General features: G+C 47.0%; 1 pseudogene; it reads right to left on the reverse strand.

Annotated features, from left to right (window-relative positions):
• Positions 1-2,179: 2,179 nt before the first annotated feature.
• On the reverse strand, positions 2,180-2,325 carry LOC126024957 (uncharacterized; annotated as a pseudogene).
• Between the last annotated feature and the right edge of the window lie 3,127 nt (positions 2,326-5,452).

A 5,452-nucleotide genomic window follows, 5' to 3' on the forward strand; every position in this document is an offset into this window, starting at 1 on the left:
CCAGAGCTTGGCTAACTCCGGGGGCCAACTCCAGATCTCCAAAGGGGATCCCAGGTGAGAACCAAAACCAGGTCGGTTACAGTAGGACAAATTGAAAGAGAAAGAGAACTTCCCCTGGGCATTCCCACTTGCTAAGATATTTCCCAACACAAAAAGCAACTTCTATTTTGTCATCAGAATAAATCTAGCAGCTCACCCATTCCCCTACCCCATCCAGGATGGGTTCATAAGAAATATATGTAAGAAGCAGGAAGATGCTTGTAAGAAGCAGGAAGATGTTTTGCAACTGTCAAAAACACTGAACATCATCTCATAGGTGGAATGGGAGGATGAGATTTTTGTCTTTATTATCCAGAAGATCCCACTTGAAATATTTGTCTGTCTAGGGCGTGGTGAGAGATTTGACCTTGGGGACAAACAGGAGTTATCAGTATTATTCCCCCCCCCCCCCCCGCTTCACAGACTCACATCCTAAGATGACAGGACTTTCCCCTTATCTAAAGGTGCAAGCTATATAGGGTTAAGATAAGAGGCAGCAGCTAATCTAAGTGGAGAAAGGGTGAGAAGTTAAATTCTCTGCATTGTACAGAGTTTAGGTGGAAGCAGGAGAGCTCCCTTGGCCACACCCACGGGGTTGTGTGCTTGGTTTGAAGGTCTACACCGGCGGCGGGGGAGGGAAGAGCGTTCGCAGTAATTAAACATTTCCAGCACCGGAGGGTTATTATCTGCAAAGATTTCCGGCGCGGGGACTCGCGCGTCTGGCCGCCTTCCCCAGCATCCCGGAGACGCAATCCTGAAGAAAACGCGCCACCTTCTGGCCAATTGTTGACATCTCCCTGCGCCCCGCAGGCGCCAAATCGCACATCGGAGATATTCTTACCTAAGGATGCCTTTTAGAGTGTCTGAAAGGCCTTTTTCTTTCTTTCCTGCGTCTTGTTCAAGTACAAACGTACCTAAACTCTATTCGAACCACGCGCTTTCTTGTCCTTCTCAAAAGGGAAATGAAACAGGAATTGTCTTGCAATATGAGGTTTTCTTTCTCTCTCCTTCCTTCCTTATTCCTCCCTCTTTCCTTTCTTTCCTCCCTCCTTTCGTCCCTCCTTCCATCCTACCCTCCTTCCCTAGCTCTCTCACTTTCCTTTCTCTCCCTCCTTCCTTCCCTCCCTGGTCCTTCCCTCCCTCCTTCTTCCATTCCTCTTTCCCTCTCTCCTCTCCCTCCTTCCTCCCTCCCTCCCTCCGCCCTCCCTCCCCCCTCTGTCCTTCCTTCCTCCCTCCCTCCCTCCCTTCCTTCCTTCCTTCCTTCCTTCCTTCCTCCCTCCCTCCTTTCATCCTTCCTTCCTTCCTCCCTCCCTCCTTTCATCCTCCCTCCCTTCCTCCCTCCCTTCCTCCTCACCTCCTTCCCTCCCTCCCTTTCCTTTCTCTCCTTCCTTCCCTCCCTGGTCCTTCCCTCCTTCTCTCCCTCCCTCCTCCTTCCCTCCCTCTTTCCCTCTTTCCTCTCCCTCCTTCCTTCCCTCCCTGGTCCTTCCCTCTCTCCCTCCCTCCCTCGTTCCCTCCTTCCTTCCCTCCCTGGTCTTTCCCTATCTCCCTCCTTCCTTTCCTCCCTCCTTTCTTCCCTCCCTCCTTCCTTCCTCCCTCTTTCCTTTCTTCCTCCTTTCCTCCCTCCCTCCTTCCTCCCTCCCTCCCTCCCTTCCTCCTTTCTTCCTTCCCCTTCCCTCCTTCTTCCTCCCTCCCTCCCTCCTTTTTCCTCCCTCCCTCCTTCCTGCCTTCCCTCCTTGGTCCTCCCCTCCCTCTCCCCCTCCCTACCTCCCTTCCTCCTTCCTTCCTTCCTTCCTTCCTTCCTTCCTTCCTTCCTTCCTCCTTCCTTCCTTCCTTCCTTCCTTCCTTCCTTCCTTCCTTCCTTCCCCCTCCCCAGGTGTTTGCCATTCTAACATCTGTTCTTTGGAGGAGGGAGAGCCCACTTCTTGGGAAAAAAAAAAAACAGAGTAGTGGAAAGCACTGAGATGGGGAGGGCAGGGTGGGGGGGGGCTGCTGATGTGCTTTCCCTTAAATGGGTGAATTTCTAACCCTGCCCTTTTGGGGTAGTGGTGATAGAGTTAGATTAGATATCAAGGTTCCTTGATATGTTTCCTTCCTTTCCGTAAAACTTTGCAGAATATTTCTTCCTTTATTTTCTTATTTTTAGGGGAGAGCACAAATGTAGTCCCACACTACCACAAATCATGCAGTTGAGTTTCCCACATTTGGGTGAATCACAGTCATCAGCACTACTAAAGGGCAGTGGATGAGCCTTGACCTTCTATCATATCTCTCCTGCCAGGTAGGTACTGCAGAAGGATATTTGCCTAATCATGTCTTTTTCCTAGAAATCAGAAATAGCTCTTTAAACAACCAAAAGCAAATAATACTGAGCATGTGCACACAGACAGCAATTTGAAAACCACCAATGCCTCTATCACTTCACATTATTCTCATTTCTCCTGGGTGGTGAGAACTGCTAAGATTCACTCCCTTGGCCACTGTAGCATCTCAGTCTTGTTGAACATGCTCCCTCTGCTGGGTCTTAAATCTCCCAGACTTTTGCACAGTGTATAGCTTGGCCCTTTCAGCCCCATCTCCCCATGTCCATACTTCTGGCATCTGGTGACCACACATCTTACCCTTTGGAAAAGCTGCTTCTTAGATTTTCTCTGTCATCAAAGCTCCAGGGTTCAGAGAAGAGCCAGAGAGGACATGTCTTAGGAATATTCCTGCTTACATGTACTGGCTTGCCTTCTACCCACAGAGCAAAAGAGGGTATCAGAGCTTTCTCTGTCCTCAGCAAAGTGTCATTTACATTATCATCAGGCTTTCATATACTGACTTGCCTTTTTACCACTCCTGAGAGCTGCAACTGCAGAACATGGGCAAGAAAAACAAAGTAGGAATGAGGGCAAAGATAAATCCCTGGCTGTTCCACCTCAGATTTGCTACTATTTATTAGTTGTTATTATTTATTAGTGTCAGCCCACCTAGGTGTAAGGTCCCTCAGAAGTCCTTTAGAACTTGAAATAAATAGAAAGAGACACAAAGCCTGGGAAGATGGCTTAGGCTAGAGTACATGCTTTGTATGCTGGAAGCTCAGGTATGATCCCTGGGACTGCATGGCCCCGTGAGCATGACCAGAAACAACTACTGAGCATAAAGTCAGGAGTAGTATCATTTCTGCTGTGTATGGTCCAAGTTTAATAGGAGGAGAGGGGAAGGAGGAGTAGGAAGAAAGAAAAAAGAGGAGATGAAGAAGAAAAAGAAAAGAAGAGAAGACAAGAAAAAGAAGAAGAAAGAAGAAGGAGGAGGAGGAAGAGAAGAAGAAGGAGGAGGAGGAGGAGGAAGAGGAGGAGGAGAAGATGAAGAAGAAGAAGGAGAAGAAGAAGAAGAAGAAGAAGAAGAAGAAGAAGAAGAAGAAGAAGAAGAAGAAGAAGAAGAAGAAGAAGAAGAAGAAGAAGAGAAAAGGGAGGGTAGAAGGGAAGGAAGACAGGGAGGAGGTGAGTTGGGATGCAAGGAAGGAAAGGAAGGGTTAAAGGAGAAAATGACGTGAAGGGAAAGTACACAACTTTATTCTGAAGGGCTATCAAGGTTCTTACTCTTTCTTAGTAATGTGGAACTGGACAGTGCCTACTTCACCCAAAGACATGTGGCGGTATTACCTGAATGGAAGGGAACTGAGTCCTGCCCTTATTAGTGTTAGTGCTGGAGGCAGTTCAGATGGTCGCACTGAAGTGTTGGGTTTCCTCAAGTAATCAAGGCCCATGGAAGTTTGGAAGACTTCCCAGACAGTTCTGCTATGTGCAGCTGAAACCCAAGTTTTGGGGTCACAGCTCTGGGGTGAGGGATCATAGTTGAGGATGCTCCATGATCTTTGCCTAGAATAAATGCAGAGTGGCCAGCAAAAGCGCCTTTTTCAACATTCCAGAAGTGAAGTTTGTGGATTAGTGTCACTTCCAGTGTAGGGGAACATGCACAAAGCAGGAGCCCACTGGCTCTCCTTCAGCCAGTTATGGGGGTCACTTCCTCATGGAAGTCTTTTCCTCATGGTGACAGCCATGGTGTATGTGCTTCATGTGAGTGCAAACCAACTAATACCCCTTCTTTCTTATGGGTCTCCAGTCAAACAGATATTCAAGGTGCCTCTAGGTCTCTATATGGAAACCTCTGCTGGGCCCCCAAACAAGTGTTTACCATTGACTGTTCACTTAAAGATAAACAATGGAGGGGCTTACCGCCTTTCATCACAGGTCAAGAAGGAGCTAGAGAAAAATATCACCAGAAAATTTAGCTGATACTTTCAAATTCAGATCAAGAACCTCTGGACTTATGATAGGATGTGCCCCAAATTCAGTTAGCGACCAGCATTTTAGGCCATTTACCTGGAAAAGAGAATTGTGGTGGGAACGCTCTTGAGATGTCATCTGAGAAGGCAAACATTAGAAACTGCATAGACTAGGAGATTGTCATGGTCGTGAATGGTGGGACAGGTTTGGAGAGGGGGAAAAGCTTGTTTTCATGTTGTGGGGAGGGCCATCGTGCACAGGCGGCACCATCAGGAGGATCATGGAGAGTCAAAGCAGGGGGTCAAGATGGGGATCTAGGTTTCAGTCAACTGGTACAGGGGCTGCTTGCTAAGTAAAGAGAGGTAGGGGGAGACACTCCCAGCTCAGCTCAGGAACTGTTCAGTTAGACTGTTCCTGCAGGGGTCACTCTGACAGCTCCTGTAATCATTGCTGAAGATGAAGCTGCGTTTCAAAATGATATCTTGCTTTATTTTATTTCTTAGGGGTTGGCTCCCAAACAGTGTTAGCTCAGCTCTGTGGAACTCAGATTTCAGTGCGCAAGACTCCCAAAGTGGTACTACTGATCCCTTAAGAGTCACCAGGGCCACATTCGGCAGTCTGTGGGGGCCTTGCAGTTTCAGGAATTGAACCCAGGACCTCCAACCAGTACAAAAATGCTCTAGTTTTTTAAACTGGCTGCTCAGCTACTGGAGTCTTATGTTTTGCTATAATGTGGATGGGAGTGGAACGTGAGTGAAGTCAGCCAAAAAGAGAAAGACATGTACCAAATGATCTCATGCATGTTTAGTATATTAAGAAGCAAAGTAAACTAATAGATAATGTCCAATAAAGACTAAACCTTAGACTTTGATGACAAAATAGAAGCTATCTATTGGGCTTAGGGGTTAACAGGATGGTCCTATGAACAGTGGTGGAGGAATACTGGGACTTGGGTGATGGGTATGGTGTGATAATATTGTACCCATGAAACTGATAAACATTCAGACACTTGTATATCTATGTCTCCTCATAAAACAAAACAGAACATTTCCTTCCTTATTTTACCTCTCTCCATTTCTTCCATTTCCTCCTTCCTTCATTCTTTTTTCTTTCCTTTTCTTTCCTTCCCTTGTTTCTTCCTCCTT

The sequence above is a fragment of the Suncus etruscus genome, chromosome 12, assembly GCF_024139225.1.
Source record: "Suncus etruscus isolate mSunEtr1 chromosome 12, mSunEtr1.pri.cur, whole genome shotgun sequence".
Classification (NCBI taxonomy): domain Eukaryota; kingdom Metazoa; phylum Chordata; class Mammalia; order Eulipotyphla; family Soricidae; genus Suncus; species Suncus etruscus.